The 20,469-nt window shown below is 35.9% G+C and overlaps 1 protein-coding gene across 1 annotated transcript in view; it reads left to right on the top strand.

Annotated features, from left to right (window-relative positions):
• The first annotated feature begins 7,416 nt into the window (after positions 1–7,416).
• Positions 7,417–20,469, top strand: part of CYSLTR1 (cysteinyl leukotriene receptor 1) — a 37,393-nt gene continuing 24,340 nt past the window's right edge. The window contains exon 1 of the mRNA XM_032840628.1: positions 7,417–7,700. The gene's annotated coding sequence lies outside the window, so the exon portion shown is untranslated. The remainder of the gene's footprint in view (positions 7,701–20,469) is intronic.

Below are 20,469 nucleotides of genomic sequence, written 5' to 3'. Positions count from 1 at the left end.
TTATGGATGCTTCTTCTATGACTTATCCTACCAGAACAGAGATGATAATGTTGGTATTAAAAATAAAACAAGTATAAATAAAAATTCTTTTAAAAAAAGGTAAGTATGCTATTCTACATCTTAATCCTTGTGTAGAATTTTGGTAAACTATTTTTTTCACCACATGTTCTTTTCATAGTGAAAGCCCGTTATTTTTCTTTTTTGTATGTCTAAGCAGAATTTTAAAAAAATATCAAATACAATTCTTATGACAAGAAATGTTATTATATATCTATCATTTTATTTAATTTTTAAATTTTATAAAATAGGAAGAGCTGATAATACTATCATTTTTTTCTAAGAAGAACACCTAGACTCCCCACCCATAATGGATGACCTTTCTAATGAGAGTCAATCCTTGATGGTTCTTAGTGGACCTGAATTTAAAGGCATTGAAATAAAAAAGGACTCTCATTGTGAACTACATTTAACAGTATTTCAGGCTTGGGGTGTCTGGGTGGTTCAATCAGTTAAGCATCCAACTCTTGATTTTGGCTCAGGTCATGATCTCAGGGTTGTGAGGTAGATCCACATATCAGGCTGCATGCTCACTGTGTAGTCTGTTCAAAATTCTTTCTCTTTATGTCCCTCTCCCTACTCACAGGCTCTTTCTCTCTCTTAAATAAATAAATAAAATCTTTTATAAAAAGGTATTTCAGGTTTATGCTAGCATATTTGGAAAAGTAAGAGTTTTGAATAGCTGTGGATTTCTTAGATACTCCTAAAATAACTCAGTAGTAGTTGTAGGTTCCCTGACCACACATTCTCAACATACTCTCTCTCACTTCAGTTGCCAAACTGACCCACCAGTCCAGCCTGTTTCCCCACAAACATCCATCTCCACCTGAACTCAGGAATATTAAATATAATGCAGTAAAGCTGGAGTTGATCAATACTATAACTTCCATTTGTATAACTCTCTTTTCACTCCACATTTTTGTGTACTACCTCGTTTTGTCCTGTCAGGAAAGAATGGTAAGAACTGTACAAAACCATGTAAAGGAACTCCCTCATCCTTGCTAACTAGATGGTTTCCTCCTAAAACATCAAGCCCACAAATAATGTCACATACACAATGTACCTCAGTTATGCCCATAGATAGACAGATAGAAATAACTACATAGGGTGTGGAAATGAATCTGATTACTCTTGACTGGGAATCCAGAAGCCTTATTCTTTTTCCAATTGTGGCATTTAATTATATGATCTTGTACTTATGATACTTCTTAGCCAACCTAGATATTAATTTTAAACTCTATTCTATTTTTTATTTTAATTCCAGTGTAGTTAACAAAGTGTTATGTTACTTTCAAGTGTACAATATAGTGATTCAACAATTCTATATATTACTCAGTGCTCATCAGGATAATTGTATTCTAACTCTCCTTCACCTATTTCACCCATCTCCTGACCCACCTCCCCTCTGATTTCTGGTCTGTTTCTTCTCTACAGTTAAGAGTCTGTATTTTGATTTGTCTCTTTTTTCTTCTTTTTTTTCATTTGTTTTGTTTCTTAATTTCCACATATGAGTAAAATCATATGGTATTTGTCTTTCTCTGACTCATTTAACTAAGCACTATACTCTCTAGCTCCATCCATGTTGTTGTTAATAGCAGCATTTCATTCTTCTTTATGGTTAAATAATATTCCATTATATATATAATATACATAGATAGTCTACAAACATGTAAAAGTGCATTAGTTAGGTTTTTCCAGGGAAACAAAGTTTTCTGTGAAGTCACACTAGTATATATAAGTATTATATTACATCTTCTTTATCCATTCATCTGTCAGATGAATGGGCTGCTTCCATAATTTGGTTACTATAAATAATGCTGCAATAAGTATTAGGGTGCATGTATCCCTTTGAATTTTTTTTTTGTACTTTTGAGATAAATATCCAGAAGTGTGTTTCCTGGATCATGGGGCAGTTCTATTTTTAGCTTTTTTTTTTCAAAGATTTATGTATTTATTTTAGAAAGAGACAGAGCATGAGTCATGGGAGGGGTAGAGGGAGAGAGAGAATCTCAAGCACACTCCCCACTGAGCATGGAGCCTGATGCAGGGCTCATCATAGGAAGCTGAGACCATAATGCCCTAAGCAGAAATCAAGAGTTGGATGCTAAATTGACTGAGCTACCCAGGCACCCTTATTTTTAAGGAACTTCCATAACTTTTTTCACAGTGGCTGCACCAGTTTGCATTCTCACCAACAGGGCAAGAGGGTTCCCATTTCTCCACATCCTTGCCAAAACTTGTTATTTCTTGTGTTGTTGATTTTAGCCATTCTGATAGGTGTGAGGTGATCGCTCATTGTAGTTTTGATTTGCATTTCTATGATGATGAGTGATGCTGAGCATCTTTTCATGTGTCTGTTGGCCATCTGGGTATCTTCTTTGAAAAAATGTTCATGTCTTCTGCCCATTTTTTAATTGGATTATTCATTTAGGGGTATTGAATTTTGTAAGTTCTTTACATATTTTGGATACTAACCCTTCATCAGATATGTCATTTGCAAATATCTTCTCCATTTTGTAGGTTGTCTTTTAGTTTTGTTGGTTGTTTCCTTTGCTGTGCAAAAGCTTTATTTTGATGTAGTCTCAATAGTTTATTTTTTGTTTTGTTTCCTTTGTCTGAAGAGACATATCTAGAAAAATGTTGCTAAAGCAGATATCAGAGAAATTACTACTTATGTTCTTGTCTAGGATTTTTATGGTTTCAGGTGTCACATTTATATCTTTAATTGATTTTGAGTTTGTTTTTGTGTATGGTGAAAGAAAGTGGTTCAGTTTCATTCTGTTGCATGTAGCTGTCCAGTTTTCCTAACACCGTTGGTTGAAAAGATTATCTTTTTCACATTGCTTATCCTTGCCTCCTTTGTCAAAGATTATTTGACCATATAATTGTGAATTTATTTCTGGGCTCTCCGTTCTATGCCATTAATCTATTAATCTATCTATATGCCAGTACCATACTATTTTGACTACTACAGCTTTCTAGTATAATCTGAAATCTGGAATTGTGACACCTCCAACTTTGTTTTCCTTTCTTGAGATTGCTTTGGTATTGGGGTCTTTTGTGGCTCCATTAATATTTTTGGATTTTTTTTGTAGTTCTGTGAAAAATGCTGTTGGTATTTTGACAGAGATTGTATTAAATCCGTAGAGCGCCTTTGGTAGTATGGGCATTTTAACAATATTTCTTTTTCCAATCCAAGAGTATGGAATATCTTTTCATTTGTTTATGTCATCTTCAATCTCTTTAGTCAGTGTTTTTGAGTTTTCAGAGTACAGGTCTTTCTTCCTAGGTATTTTATTATTTTGGGTGCAATTATAAATGTGATTATTTTCTTAAATTTTTTCTGCTCCTTTATTATTAGTGTGTAGAAATGCAACAGATTTCTGTACATTGATCTTGTATCCTGCAACATTAGTGAATTTATCAGTTCTAGTAATTTCTTGGTGGAGTCTTTAGGGTTTTCTACATACAGTATCGTGTCATCTGCAAATAGTGAAAATTTTGCTTCTTCCTTACTAACTTGGAGGCCTTTCATTTCTTTTTCTTCTTTGACTACTGTGGCTAGGACTTCCCGTACTATGTTGAATAAAAGTGGTGAAAGTGGACATCCTTATCTTGTTCCTCACTTTATGGGAGAAGCTCCTAGTTTTTCACCATTGACTATGCTTTGAATCTATTTTAAAACCATGTTATTCAATGCAGTATCCACTAACCATATGTAGCTATGAGTATCTGGAAGGTGGCTAGTGTGATTGAAAGACAGAATTTATTTTATTTTATTTTATTTTATTTTATTTTATTTTATTAATTTACATTTAGTTTATTGTTTTCTTTTTTCTTTTTTTTTATTTTTTCAGTGTTCCAAGATTCATTTTTTATGCACCACACCCAGTGCTCCATGCAATATGTCCCCTCTTAATACCCACCACCAGGCTCACCCATCCCCTTAACCCCCTCCCTTCCAAAACCCTCAGTTTGTTTCTCAGAGTCCACAGTCTCTCACACTTTGTCTCCTCTTCCAATTTACTCCAATTCACTTTTCCTTTCCTTCTTTTAATGTCTTCCATGTCATTCCTTATGAACCACAAGTGAAACCATATGGTAATTGACTTTCTCTGCTAGACTTATTTCACTCAGCATAATCTCCTCCAGTCCCATCCATGCTGATACAAAAGTTGGGTATTCATCCTTTCTGATGGAGGCATAATATTCCATTGTATATATGGACCATCTTCTTTATCCATTCATCTGTTGAAGGGTATCTTGGTTCTTTCCACAGTTTGGCTGTTGTGACCATTGCTCCTATGAACATTGGAGTACATATGGCCCTTTTTTTCACTACATCTGTATCTTTGGGGTAAATACCCAGTAGTGGAATTGCAGGGTCATAGGGTAGCTCTATTTAACAGTTTAGTTTAAATAACCACATGTAGCTAATGGCTACCATATTGGACAGCACAGAATAACATAAGGATATTGACTTCAATGATCTGTACAATCTGCCCTAGGATTTAATTTTCAACAGATTTTAGCAGATTTCTTTTCAACAGATTTCATTCAAACTCATCTGAAATTCTGTTAGTGTACCCTGAACTCTCCAGAAATGATAATCCAGGATTGCTTTATACTCATGGGGTGAGCCCTGAGGCACGAAGAGGAAAAGTGTTCAAAGCCTTATTTTCACAGATAGACTGATATTTTTTTCTTTTTATTTAAATTCAATTTAGTTAACATATAGTGTATTATTAATTTCAGAGGTAGAACTTAGTGGTTCATCAGTTGCATATAACACCCAGTGCTTATTACATCAAGTGCCCTCATTAATGCACATCACCCAATTACTCCAACTCCCCACCTATGTCCCCATCCGTGACCCTGTAGTTAAGATTCTTATGTTTTAATTCTTATTTTGTTTTTCCTTCCCCCACCCTATGTTCATCTGTTTTGTTTCTTAAATTCCACATATGAGTGAAATTATATGTTATTTAGACTGATATTTTTTTATTGTCTCTGGGTGTCCATAAGCTGAAATGAAAGGATGAATCAAGTCTATTCCAGTTTCTGTGAATGAATGTACATGTGTGTATATCACTGTACTATGATTATAGTAACACTCTTTATCTTCCTTTCAAAAGTGTCATTAATTTTGATTGTGAATTTATAATTAAATAAGAATTTCAGTTCTGGAAGAAAAAAATGACTCCTCTTGATTTTGTGGTAAAACGAGTACATCTTGAGAAAGTCTCTCTCTCTGGCCTCAGTTTCCTCATCTCTAATATAAGAAAGCTGGACTAGATTTATTTATGTGAAAAACCAAACAAGGCAGCAAACTAGTATCTTGGGACAGAATCATCAGTTAGACCTTTGATACCCTCAGGAATTCAATTGAATAAAAAAATCTAAATAAAATTAGTTTAAGATCACTTTTCAGCTCTGTGAACCCGTGTAAGCTATGAATCTTGTGGCTCATAGTTAATGTGTGAACGTTGTATGCAAATCCTTCCTTCTACCCAAGTCCTACTTCATTAAGACAGAGTTCCCATCCAATTACATGCTATTCCCCCTCTTCCTCACCATTCCCTACTTGATCCTCTCCAACTCAGTAATAAAGTAAGAACTGGTAGAGAGTCTGGGGAAATGAGAAAGAGTAGAGAGAAAACAGCAGAGGCATCAACTTGAGCATTTCACCATTTCCTGGAAAGATAGAAAATGTTAGAATAAGTATATAATGAAGATAAATAGAAAGGAGAATAAAAGATGGAAATGTGAAGGAAGGAGATGAGTAGTCTGAAGTTAATTATATCAAGCATCCTATAAACTGTTACAGCTAAACAGGGGAAAGACCCAATTGGGTATGGGTGGAGCACTACCCTTTCCATTGCTCAGGAAGCAGAGAAGCAGCTAAGGGAGGAAGTAAGTAGGGGAACACACAGGAGCAGCACAAGAAGGCATCCCCTCTCTGTTACAGCTATTGTGATCCTATCTAGAAGATCAAATATATAACCCCTTTCTCTTTACTTCCTGACTTGAGTATAAACTACTTTTTCACCATAGCTCAAGATGACTGTCACAGTCCAGACTAGAGGGGAAGTGATAAGTCATCCTTTGCCTCCCTTATTAACTTTCCCCTGGGTCTCTGAGGATCCAAACTCAGCTGAAGAAATTCTAGTTATAATGTCACTTTAGTTAGTAAAACTCCCCAGGGGAGGATTAAAGAGTCTGGTCTTGGATGCAAATGTTATCTTCCCTTTTAACTTGCTTGGATGGCCTTGCCCTCCACCCACTACCACAGCTAAGAATTCTATGAAAGAAAAAGACTTCAGAACTCTTAGTGTCCTGGCCCCAGGTTTCCTGTGATATAATTCAGGTACCTACAGATGTAAAGTTTGAGTAAATGGCTTTGTTTCTGCAGCCAGTAGCAAGCCAGAGGGCTCTTGTTTTACTGAGTACCAAATTAATTATAATTATTAGTTGTAGGACCATGTTTAAAAGGTATTAAAATGAACATATTTATACCCATCCCCTTATAGTCCACCTTAATCTAACTCAATATAATTGATGTAACCAACTTACACCAAGGTCTCATCCATTTTGTTCATAATATCAAGGTACCACCCCAAGCTCCAATCAAGACACAGCAGACTGCTATGTCCTTATTCTCCAGAAGACAGATAGAACATCCCATTATTTAAACACTCCAGAGGCTAGCCAAAATCTAAGAGTATTTACTTGACTTCCAAATTCCTAAGAGAGAATTCATTCCAGGTCATTCATTCCAGGTCATTCTCAACATGATAGAAACAAAATTACCTTTAATCCAGTGGAGGCAATGTCTGTTGTGGGGATTTCATGAAATGAAACTCAAACTAGACAATTATTTGCCAGAACATAAGGCACCAAAAAGAAAAAGACTCTTTAGAGTGTGGTTAGAGCCACAAATATAATAAAAGAAAGAGCAACAGAAAGAGAAAGAGAGAATGGGGGAGAGGGAGGCTTGGGGGATGAAATTTATCTTGTCTAAAATCAAGTTTCACATAATGGCAGTTAGATTAGCATATACTGGTAAGATTATCTTTCTCAGCCTAAAAATATTCTAACCACCCCCACCCCACCGAGTCATAAAAATTAGAGACAACTAAGCTGGACAGAGTATACTCCTTCTTGTTTTCCATCTCAGAGCAGCTACAAGATTTCCTGAGAATTCTGTTGCTGGAGCTAGATGTAAAAGCTTATTTATATACACAACAACTTGCAAGTATCCAGTTTCTACTCTTCTTCCCTCCCCCTGCTTTCCCCTCCCCCACTTTGCACCAGAGAAGCCAAATTTAGGCGTGCTTTACAGTTTGAGGACTAATCTGAAAGAGGAAGAAGACTCTGTATACATTGGCTAGCATATATGCCCTGCCCTCTTTCTTCTTGAAAATCGTAGCAACCCATCTTTTCAAAGAAGCTTGCTTAAAGAACAGGCACCCTGTAAATGGAGTGTGCTTTCAAGACCCTTCAGGGTATTCAGATTCACTATGCAGCTCACCAAGACGGTTAGCTCTCCAAGGGACGAATAGATTGGATTTAATGAAGACTTGGAGTGTGCTTCTGAGAATAAATGCAAAAGGACCCCGAACTGTCAATCTTGAAGGCAAAAGGTAACATTTGATATTTCAGTGCTATGACTAAAACAGTATGTAGTAAAATTGTGCTGTTAAGAGATTTTAGCAAATTCCCAGAAGTTTGAGATTATTAATCTGCTTTGCCTGCTTTAAAATTAAGCTACTACTATGAATTCTTTCTGATTTATTTATTGGCTAAATATTTGATAACTAGTCAGTCTGTCAACAAGTATTGCTAAGTGCTTCTGCTAGGAGCTCAATGTGGCAAAATACAGAGGAGACACTACCCAAGCCTCCAGCTCCTTTGCAATTAAGTTAGAAATTGAAGACATAGTTTAAAATCTTCTTTTAAGGACTCAATGAGGTTTCTCTAATCTGTAGTGGCAATTTCTTTCATCTATGGAAAGAAAATAATGACTGATAAAAGTAAAACAAATACTGAAGAAAGACCCGGTATATTTACAAAGTAGTTTCACATTCATTATCCCATTTGAACTTCTCAACATCTGGCATTTTAGACAGGGTGAGTGTTAATATCCCTATTTTGCAAATACAGAAATAGATGCAGAGGCATTAACAAATTTGCTAACAAACAGCATACAGCTAGAAATTGACAAGTTCCAACTAGCCACTGCAAGTAGGAAGTTCTCACAACTATAAATGACCATCACGAAATTGCATGATCTATTTAGTAACATAGACATATCTGACATAGACAAGGTTAACACGGAGCCAACACTTCATACATTTAAATCAAAATCTTTGGTCAGGAGCATAATTCTATTTAGCAGCAAATAACCTGTTTTCAAGGGTAAACAAATAAAATGAAAAAAAACCTTAAATCTGGTGGCTCTGCCTTTCAGTGCTCTGATTCTTTTGAAGGCTACAAAAAGGCCATAACATCATATATTTATCAACTGATTATTGTAAAACAAAATGTAAGTAAACTGGGACTTGGGACTGCAGCACGTTTCAGATATATTAGTGAAATTTGCTTCTAGATAATTTTAAGCTTATAGTATCTATTGCAATCAGTAAAAAATATTTTCTATTTTTGTTTAACTATTAATTGCCCAATTAGAACTAAAAGTGGTCTCTGTTTACATAGCAAATAAATGACCTCACATACCACATTTATATTTTTAATACACCCTTAATAAAAACTGCTCCCCAGGCCCCCATAATATTTAAATGACTGCACTAGCTGATTAGTTTCTGCAAATGTCATAAATCACCCTGGGAGTCAGTGAACACAAACAGAATAGGTTAAAGAAAGTTTTCAGATTGAGTCCATTCCAAATTCAGCATTTTGGTGTCTTCTTTGCCCAGAATCATCAATTTCATTTTTTGCTACTTTTCTCTCTTACCCTTAATCAAAGTTTTGATATATTTAGGAAGTACTAATCTGGGATAAAAGCAAGATTCTTCCATGATGCAGAAAATTATAAATTTGCCTTTGCAGGATCACTGGCTGATAATAAGGGATTAAAGGGAGGACACAGATCCTTAAGAAATATATCTAATCTTATTTGATACCATGAAAGCTATCATTATCTCTTAAATACCATAGCTCTGCATGGACCTCTACCTTGATCCATTTTTTTATTTCTTATGTTCTCATTAAAATATCTCAAATCTGCTATAATCTGTTAAACAAGTGTCAGTTAAGTTCAATACATTATGTGGTACAAAGGTAAGATGTAGTTCCTGCTCTTGAGGAATTTACAATATTGGAGGGCATACAAGACCCACAGAACATAAAAATATGAGACAGTAAACAAACATTATGTGGTTTTTTGGGAGTTTTTTGGTTTTATTTTAAAGATTATATTTATTTATTTGTCAGAGAGAGAGAGAGACCGTGACCTGAGCCGAAGGCAGATGCTTAACTGACTGAGTCACACAGGTGTTCCACAATGTCATGGTTTTAATGGTAAAGGAGTTTATGGAAGAAAGAGAGCAATGAGCAGGCTGAATGAAGAAGGCTTCATAGAGGAGGTAAAATGTGATAGGCCTAAAAGAATATCTAGGATGTGGGACCATGCTAAGCAAACTTCCTGTGCACATAGTAAGTGATGAATATATGTTGTTTGAATTCAATTCTAGTCACAGAAATTATGTCAGAAATATATAGTATCAAGAATGAATTTGACACCTGCAGTGATTTTGACACCTACAGGGTACACACCAAAGAGCCTAGTCAGATTAGGGATTGAGTTGAAGAGTCATAGAAAATCAATTTGGATAGAAATTTAAGACCAAACTATTAGACACTGAATTCCAGGCACTTTTAAATAGGGAATCTATCAGCAAATTTTGAATAAATGAGAATATGAGAGAAAAATGTTTTTAGTAGATGAACCTGGCAGAGTTTCATAGGCCTGACTACATTTGAAAAAACTGGAACTGGAAAAGCTCATGTAAAGTGTAGAAATTAATGGAGCTATAAGCTAGTTTGGTGGCAGTAGAAATGGAATGGAGAAAAACTCAATGAGACATTTAAGAGGAATAATAGATGGAAGTTGGTGAGTGATTAGATATAGGCAGCGTAGGAAAATCAGAGCTATCCCTGAAATTTTGAACCTGTGGGATCTGGGCAGTGGTTTTACTACTATTCATAGAATTAGGTAACTTGGAGATGGAAGTGGGGATTGTATGACATGGTGATCTGTTTTTGACCTATTGAGTTTAAGGAGATGGCAAAAATTCCAAGAAGTAATGTCTTATGATGGTTGGAAACAATGGCCCTGAATATGAGTGATGAATAAGTGGTAGAGGCCAAAGTTAATGTGAAGAATGTGACAGCCAAGGCCATAAGACTGTCTCATCTTAGAGAAAGCAAATCTAAGATGACCGAAAACTGTAACTTGTGCAGTTCATACAGTTTTGGTCAAGAGAAAGAAGAGATTCCTGAGAAATAAGTGCCATGGAAATATATTTCTTCTCATCAAAATATACCAAGAGTCTTGAGAGAAGGTATCAGGTTATATGTTCTTTTAAACTTCCTCTTCCCAACAATAACTAGCATAGTGCTACATACATACCATGAGCACCCAATAAATATTAAATTATTCTAATATAAATAAGCATAGAGATCTTTTGTTTCAAGTTATCTTTCAAATTGGACTCTGTCATAAACTCAGCAACAAAACAGTGGCATCTTTAAACTACCTTGCCACATGGGTTTCAGTGGGAAGGAAACTGGACCTGGATAACTGGGAGTTCATCCTAGATTTGCCTTTTAATCAGCTGTGTGTTCTCCAGCAAGTTATTGAACATCTGTATTTCTTGGTTTCCTCATGTATCCAATGTAATAATGAGTTTATAGAGATATTTTTCAGAACTACTAAAATGATAAATATGAAATTAACTTGAAAATACAAACTACCATCCAAAAAGATTTTGTTTAAATTCCATTCTAGGAGAGTAAGACACATAACAAAGTTGATTGCATGTGGAGGGAGTGTGACCAGTTACTTTCTGCTCCCAGTACTTCATCTCTAAACAGGGACCTTATTCTAAGTAAGCATCAGCAATCTCATCCTACTTTTAGGATGTCATTAGGAGCCAACTCTCTGGTTATTACAGAGAATTACAGAGAATTCTCTGTAAGAATTCTACTATACCTGTGCAAGCCTTAATGTGAATTCTAATTTGCTGATTTTCACTGAGGAAATGCAACTGCTAAGAAGACTAATGTACTCATAGGAGGTGGTAGTATAACCTCATCTTTACAGAAAAGGCAACAAAGTAGGTCATTTAACCTGATTTGAGTTTTGGTCCATTTGGTCCATTAATTCATGTTACAATACTGATGCCAATTATAATTACTTTTGCTTTCAGCTGATAACTCTTTGTAGGTTGGTAGAAAAGACCACTGTTTAAAGAAGTTGTGCACTACAAAACTTATCTATCGTGCTTCCTCATTCCATCCCATGCCACTCCCTCCCATCATAATTTCTCTTTTCTTTATGCCCCACCAGTTTTTCTTCAGTATTTAGGGGAGAATTAGAAAGAAAAAACTTTAAATGTTTGGGAGAAGTTAGAGAGTTGCCCTGGCAGAAATAGGGGGAAAGAGACAAAACAGAAAAGTAAACATAGACCCTTGAGCACTTAAACAGAGTTGATTTTCTTTTTAGTGAATAAAATGTCATTACCATACTTACAGGATTTGTAGAATCAATACATCCCGGACATTTGAACATCTACTTAAATGTAGCTAATGGAAAAGGAAAAGGAGCTGAGATCTAGATTTAGAATCCCCTGGAACATTCAGGTTTTCTTCTATTTTCTATCAATCCCTCTTTAAAAAAAAAAAAAGGAAAGAAAAATCCAGTTTGGAATCACATTTTGAGATATCTAACATGTAAGACTTACTGATATTTCTCATCTATTTCAGATTAACAGTCTTTGTTTTTATATAGAGTTGTCCTTGTGTTGTCATGGATTTTAACATAAGTGGAATTAAGCTAACAATAACAACACTCAGACATCTCTGACACATCTTATGTATTTATTGCAAAGTTCCTAGGAAGTTCAGGCCTCAGAAAATGTAAAAAGTTTCTTTCGTTCCAAATTGGTTACCTATTTTGTTTAATCTGAATTTGAATTCTGACAAAGGCCTTCAGTAAAAAACAGTCTCCTACAGAACAATTAACCTGCTTCTAAAACCGAGGCATCTAAATTCCAAGAAGTTAAAGGCAGGCCTCAGAGTCAGCTGCGAGCAATGACCTCAGAACTTAGGGGGTTTCCAAGTTGTTGGTAATTAGGTAGAGACTTAACAGGTATCCCTGTAAGAAAGTAGGCCCTCCAGTTAGTACTTTACAATAAGTTCAAAAGTATGTAAGCTGTCTGTAACATATTTCTATCACCCAGACTAAGGGTAGAACTATCTTCCCACTGTGCATCCCCACCAACACCCAGGATAAAACATTTGAGTTCCAGTATTATGTAAAGGGACATACTGTGTCATTAGCTCTGAATGCCACAGTCCAGGTTCTTTTGGGGCTGAACACTTTCCTTGGTTTGGAATCCAGCTGTCTGGCAAGAGCGGCCCAATTTGATTGGTGCAATGTTCTCCCCTTAATGATAAATAAACTATCCAAGAAAAAACATCTTAGAGTTGTCAACAATGCAGTATTGACTCTCCTGTAGTTTCTAATACCAGTGAAAATGCTGCTAAGCATTTTCATGGAAATGTCAAGTTAAAAAGCTACTTATTGCGACAATAAGGTTATTGTGATGACAGGTCTTTCTACTCCCCTCCCCCCAATTTTTTTTTTGACATGGGGGAAAGTCTCTGCAATCATTAGTACAAGCCTGATTGTTTATAGATTAAAATCCCAGAGTGGATATGTAGCTTTGCTCCAATTAATGACAAATCACTCGATAAACATTTATTGCACATTTTCTATGGCACAAAACATTGTGATAGGCTAGGTTTGGGGTTCACAGAGCTTAAGGAAAAAAAAAGGCTGGACTTTTTTTCTCCTACCCTAGAGAAGCTCACAATCTACCTAGGGAGACAAGATTCCTACACATTATAAGCTAGAGGATAGTAGAATACTGATTGCAATATTATTGGTACAGGCAGTAATCATAATACAAGTTGAAAGAAGAGACATATGAGTATAGAATAGGGTGGTCAAAGTAGGTGTCAAGAAGTAGAGTATGAGTAGAAAAAGAGTCATAAAAATTTACATTTTATAATGCTTTACAGTTTACAAAGCACTTATATTTGCTGATTCTATTTATTATGTATCCATTCAATAAACACTTGTTGTAACAGAAGATTAACAGAACATTGTCCCAGTTTATTAACTTGATGGGAGAATTCCCTTCACAGTGTGTATGTGTGTGGATAAATATCAATACCACATTGTACACTTTAAATATCTTCTGATTTTATTTGTCAATTATACCTCAGTAAAGCTAGGAGGAAATTGTCTCTCACTTCCTTGAGCTTACCTTTATAGGATAAACAGCACAACACACTTTTTCCATTTGACAGTAATAGGATACATGGAGAATAGCAAAAATGGCACTAGGGAGTTGGCCAAATAAAAGTAGGGCCCCACTGAACTGTATTTTCATGAAAATTAAGCTTTCTGGATCTTGCTGCTGCTCAGCAGAAGTATGTGTCTCAGAAGAGTGTGCCCCAAGTCCCAACCTCCCCCACTTCCTCTTCTGCTTTGGCCCTGCCCTCATCACTCTGTCCTTGTTGGCAGTGTTCCAATACATGCAGACCATCCGGTGCATGCTAGCATTTACTAGAAAGGCAAAGGGAATCTTGGAGGAGGTCTCAAACTTAATTCAATCATAATACTACATCCAAATGCTGATTTGATCTTTCCATCTCTCCTGTTGGCTGAATTCAAAAACATTTATTATCAGTTTCACCCAAACCTTATAGTCAGACACATCCTTGGGCCTCTGGATTCTCATCAGTCTCTGACCTAGACCATTTTTGAACTCTCCTTCAGCCCCAACAAGCTACATTTTTTTTTTATTTAAATTCAATTATCCAATGTATAGTACATCATTAGTTTTTAATAAAATATTTTGCTTTTTTTGTTTTAAGGCCTTTGCCTTCCATCCCTTTCTAAATGTGTGGATTTGCCCCAAATCCTTTACTTTCTTCTCCAGTGATTTGTGGTGTTTATCCATAAGTGCCCTATACTATTTTTGAGTTTTTTAGGTTTCTTTTTAATAGACTTTACCCTGCTAGTGGAGTCCATATTTCACTTCTATTTTATGCCATTATCTAGATTCCTGCACAATAAAGCCTGTACTTCCACACCAAAAACTTGCTTCTTCTTCCACCTCCTCAGGCACACAACTTGGGGAAGTAAGGCAATATCTTGCTCAAAAGCACCAAATACCACACAATTATTCTTCCAAAGTTGCTCAGTTACAAGGGGAAGAGAGCAAAACTGTATGACATAGACTCACTGTCATTAATAGGGTCACTGTCTAAATGGATATGAGAGATATGTAATCAAAAAGACTGATTACAGTGATTATTTACAGTAATAAATAAGGCAATAGAACCACAAGCAAGGGAACATTTGTAAAAAATAACACCTTCAACTTGAATTGTGAAGTATAAGTAGAAATTTACCAAGCTCACCTCTTTGACTATGTAAGGGTGAAAAAGGATACATAGTTTGAGTATCTTCAGATAGACAAGGCATGATGAGACAGAGACTGTGATATAAATTGGTAGGAGAATGCCAGGAGACACTGCAAAATAAGAATCAACAGAACTTTGGGTTCACACATGAGGAATGAGGTCAGGGAAGATCAAATATGACTACCTTCATCATAGTTGCCAAATAACTGCAAGACGTTTAATGTCAATTTAAAAAAAAAAAAAACAGAAAAGTCAGTTGGAACAGTTGATTTGGGAGAGAAGATAGTATATGTGTCTTTAAGCATGTTGAAACTGAGGAAAAAGCATTAAGATCCAAGAAAAGAAATCTTATAGGCAGTTGAAAATGAGACTAAAGTTCAGGTGAGTGGTTTGTGGCTGAGACAGAGATTTGAATCATCCACATGAAAGTGATCTTTTTAAACCATGGGAGTTGGTAGTTTTTCAAGGGAAAGAGAGAAGCAAAGAGCTAAACACCAAAACACCAAACATTTGCATTTCACAGATCTTAGATACACTTAACAACCTCCATTGGCTGTCTGAAAAACCTGTCATTGATGAAGGGAGACCAAAAAGAAGAGTAGCAGTGTAGTAACAGAACTGGACTGAAAGTTGTAATGCCTGGGTTCTAGTTCCAGCCCTGTCATTAGCAATATGATCTTGAGCAAGTCATCGCTATTCCTCTCCCATTCACAGGTTTCATTTTTCACATGTAAAAATCCTTTGGAACAGGATTTCCAGGATCACTTCTGGCTCAAACTGGCACTTCTTGTTACATTCTACTAACATGACTCAATAATATAATTTACTTTTATTTATTTTTTTATAATTTTCTTTTAAAAGAATGGCAACATGCTCTGGCCTTTTTCAAAGGTCTATTTGTAGATATAAAACAAACTCTCTTTAAGTAAAACCTTTGCTTATAGACACATTTCCTGAGTAAGTAAAGCCTAACAAATCCAATATGAGTGAAACACTGTACCCTGGAAACAGAAAGAAGCCCTGGGTGGTTGACAATAGTTGTGTCATATAACCTTTTGTCACTCCCACCACAACAGCAAACATGCAACCTTAAACTAAGCAAAAGCTTTCTAAATTTAGATACTTCCAAACAGGGCATCTTAAGTTATATGTAAAGGTTTAGTAAATTATTTATTATGCCTCTTATCTTTAATAATGGAATATCATATTTAACTTATAATCAAAATGGAAAGAAAGCTATTATACCATGTATTACTATACCAGGACTCAGAGTCTCCAGTCTACATTTAGTTCACATTAAAATGGAAGCAAAGAGGCAAACCAAGCTAAAAATAAAATGTTCTACAGAGATGAAAAAAAAAAAGAATGGCATAGAATCTCACTAGACATTCATTATGTTCCTGCTGTGTATGCAAAGTACCATGCTAACGACTCTAGAAGAAAACTGGGGAGATATAAAAGGAAGGAAAATGGGAAAAAGGAAACAAAGACTTAATCCCTGTTTTCAAGGAACTTGCAATCTAGTTGAATTTACTGGCCTTACTTCCAGCTGATCCATGGTAAATCATAATTCTGTTGCCAGACTCGTGTATCACTTTAGTTGGATGAGTCACTTTAGTTGGATGAGGAAACAAACTATTTAAATTTAGTTCTCATACAAAGTTGTACTTAGTAACTTTTTTGCTTTGGTAAAATGTTCTGAAAAAAATCCCTGTTCCTGTTTCAAAAGTTATACCAAAGGGAAAATAAGAAGAAATATAATAAAAGAAATATACATATAAGGTGACTCAATAAAATAATTTTGAAATGAGTTAGTCTAAGTCAATACATTTATTGAGGAATGAGTGTAATGTTCCTTGTTAAGCTCTAGAGAAATTATTCATATTAATTAGATCTGGTCTTTGTCCTCAAAAAAGTCCATAATTTGGTAGTAGAGATTATGTAAATACACAAATTACTATATGAAAAAGTTAAAAAGGTAGATATACAAAATTAAATTCTGGGGCACCTGGGTGGATCAGTGGGTTAGGCCTCTGCCTTCAGCTCGGGTCGTGATCTCGGAGTCCTGGGATTGAGCCCCACATCGGGCTCTCTGCTCAGCATGGAACCTGCTTCTCCCTCTCTCTCTGCCTGCCTCTCTGCCTACTTGTGATCTCTCTCTCTGTCCAATAATTATATAAAATTTAAAAAAAATTAAATTCTGCAGTTGAACCATTGGCCACTGTGGTCAAATGTTCTCCAAGGTTCTAACATCCTGAGAATATCCTGTACTTCCTCCCTTCTAATTTTTCCTTCCACATCTAACCTTTCTACTAACCCTCTCCTCACTGTGCCCTCTAGAACCTCCTTTTTCATTATAAGCTCCCCTATATCCTAAATCTCTTCAAATAATTCTCCCACCACATCATTGCTTTATGTGAAACCTGATCCTCCCCCATCAAAAGTAAGCTGCTTATTTTTCTACATCCTATCTACTTTGAGACCTAGAGAGTCTGTTGGATGTCTCCTGGCTTCCTGGTGCCACATTAAACCATTACTCTTCTACCATAATACAAAAGCCACTCACCTATGCCACCCTTTAATCTTCCTTATCAATATCACCACCTATTGACCTCTTGGTTATTTTTCTCTAGCTCACTAAATAATGTAGCATTTGGCTTGTGGTCTCCCTCTCTACCTCAAATCCTTCTATCACCTTCATCTTCCATGTAAACAACCAAGCTAGTAAACTGATTTCAAATTACTTGACTTCCTTATCTAAAGCAAACATTCACATTCCACCTTGCCTACTCTTTTCATGGCCACACTTGGAGCCTCATTTATTATCACACAACTGAGATCTTAAACTCCAGTGTACCACACTCTGACCACAGACTCCTAGACTTTCAGTTCTATCACACCCTTATTGCCACTACACCACTTCTTTTTTTTTAAGATTTTATTTATTTATTTGACAGAGAGAGAGAGACACAGCAAAAGAGGGAACACAACCAAGGGGAGTGGGGAGAGGGAGACGCAGGTTTCCTGCTGAGTAGGGAGCCCACCAAATGTGGAGCTCAAACCCAGGAGCCTGGAATCATGACCTGGCCAAAGGCAGATGCTTAATGACTGAGCCACCCAGATGCCCCGCCAGTACACCACTTCTTAAATTTCAGAAAATCTTCTAGTCCCTTGGTCACTCCCTTTTCTCCCAATCTGTTAAAACTTCTTCACAGTTTCACTGTTAACCACTCTTTTAGTAGCATCATCTTTCAACTTCCTTACCTTACTGTCCTTCCATAAATTTGCCCTATTACTCCCAATCTTATATCAATGTAAGCATCTATAATCTTTTTCTCTCCTAAATCCAGGCTGTTGATAAATCCCAGGCTGGAATAAATCACACAGTTGTGCAGACTGGGTCCATTAAAAACTCACACTCTCCAATTTCTCTTGGGCCTTCAGTCTCTTCTTGGTCATATTTCTGTCCCATTTCCCAGAACTACCATTCAAACCTTCACTAACTTTCAGACAACCTGACCCTGAGTGAAGCCCTCTATTTCTCACCAGAAAACATTATTATTTTTTTATTTTACCAAGAAAATTAAACCTCTTGGGATGATCAACCTCTATCTTTTCTGCTCCACTTCCTCTTTCATTTACATGTCAATATTGTCAGTATTTTTTCTCACTCTGAACCTTCTAATAGCTCCCTACTCCCTAGAGGATAAACTTGAATTCTCCAGAATAGTATACAAGATTTTTAATGACCTAGTTCCTGTATTTCTCTCCAACTTGTTTTGTTACTTTTAAACCCCATAGTCCAATAACATACAGATACGTACACCCAAACATGCACACCTGCACACACTTTTATCTTACATTTCATCCCTATCACATGTTTACTTTTCCTTACACATGTCAGTCTATTTCTCATCTCCAACCCTTTGCTTATTCTACTTTCTTCCCCTGCTGAAAAAGGTTTTTCCTACCTGCCATACTCTTCTATATTTTATGAAACCTTTACTAACATGCATGCACCATTTATATTCCCATTCTATGTCCCTTATAAATTTCTATTAGTGCAACTGTAATGGTGCAGTGAATTAAATTGTTAACACATCTGTGTCTCCCTCAAGTGGAGTGTAAACTTTTAATGGACAGGGTTTGTATCTTATTTTCCAAAGGTCTAGCACAGAACTGACATATAGTAAGTGGCTTATATATCCCTTTTAATATGACCAACATATCGCAGTAGTACAGAGGATCAGGAAATTTTAAGGGAGAAATGATGTAAGAGATGGTCTTGAAGATGGCTAAAATTACATCTGATAGCAATGAGGAAAAAGAGCATATCAGATGACAAAATGGCCTGAGCAAAGGAAAGGAGTGTGAGGAAGTAACTCTCACTAAAACCATCTTAATCATATATTCTGTCAAGCAGAATACAAGGAAGATAGTTTCCCAGACAAAAAAAAAAAAAAAGCAACAACAACAACAAAACTAACCCAGCCCTACAAGAAACACTAAAGGCGAGTCTTTGAATGGGAAAGAAAGACCAAAAGCAAAAAATACTCTAAGGAAAAGAGAAAATCTCCAGAAACAACAACAAAACAAATAATAAAATGGCACTAAATTCATATCTATCAGTAATCACTCTGAATGAAAATGCTCCAATCAAAAGAAAAAAGGCATAGAGTGTTAAGATGGAATAAAAAAAAAAATCAAGACCCATCTATATGCTGCCAACAAGAGACTCATTTTAGACCTAGAGACACTTGCAGATTGAAAGAAAGAGGATGGAGAAACATTTATCTTGCAAATGGACATCAAAAGAAAACCAGAGTAGCAATACTTATCTGACAAAATACATTTTATCCAAAGACTGTAAGAAGAGATGTAGAAGGCACTGTAATAAAATAAAGGGGTCTATCCAACAAGATCTTATAATTGTAAATATCTATGCCCTGAAGTTGGGAGAACCCAAATATGTAAAACAATTAATAATAAACATAAAGGAACTCATTGATAATAATACAGTTAGAGTACAGGACTTGAACACTCCACTTACAGCAATACAGAAAATCAGCAAGGAAACAATGGCTTTGAGTGACACACTGGACCAGATGGACTTAACAGATACACTCAGAACATTTCATCCTAAAGTAGCAGAACACATTCTTTTTAAGTGCACATGGGACATTCTTCAGAAGAGACCACATACTGGGTCACAAATCAGGCTTCAACAAATAAAGAAGATGGAGATTTATACAATGCATATTTTCCAACCACAATGCTATGAAACTTGAAGTCAACCACAAGAAAAATTTGGAAAGACCACAGATACATGGAGACTAAGGAACATCCTACTAAAGAATGAATGGGTCAACTAGTAAGTAACAAATGAAAAATATGTGGACAGAATGAAAAGGAAAACACGATAGTACAAAACCTTTGAAATGCAGCAAAAGCAGTCAGAGGGAAATATATAGTACAGACCTACCTCAAGAATAAGAAAAATATCAAATACACAACCTAAGCATACACCTAAAGGAGCTGAGAAAAGAATAAAAAAAGATAAAAAGAATTTTTAAAGGATCCTAAAACCAGCAGAAGGGAAATAACAAAGATTAGAGCAGAAATAAATTATATAGAAACAACAACAAAAGTAGAACACAACAATGAAACCAGGAG

The sequence above is a fragment of the Lontra canadensis genome, unplaced genomic scaffold (genome assembly GCF_010015895.1).
Source record: "Lontra canadensis isolate GAN:19392208 unplaced genomic scaffold, GSC_riverotter_1.0 scaffold114, whole genome shotgun sequence".
NCBI lineage: Eukaryota > Metazoa > Chordata > Mammalia > Carnivora > Mustelidae > Lontra > Lontra canadensis.
Note: the sequence above shows the minus strand (reverse complement) of the source record. Positions and strands in the feature narration are given on the sequence as shown.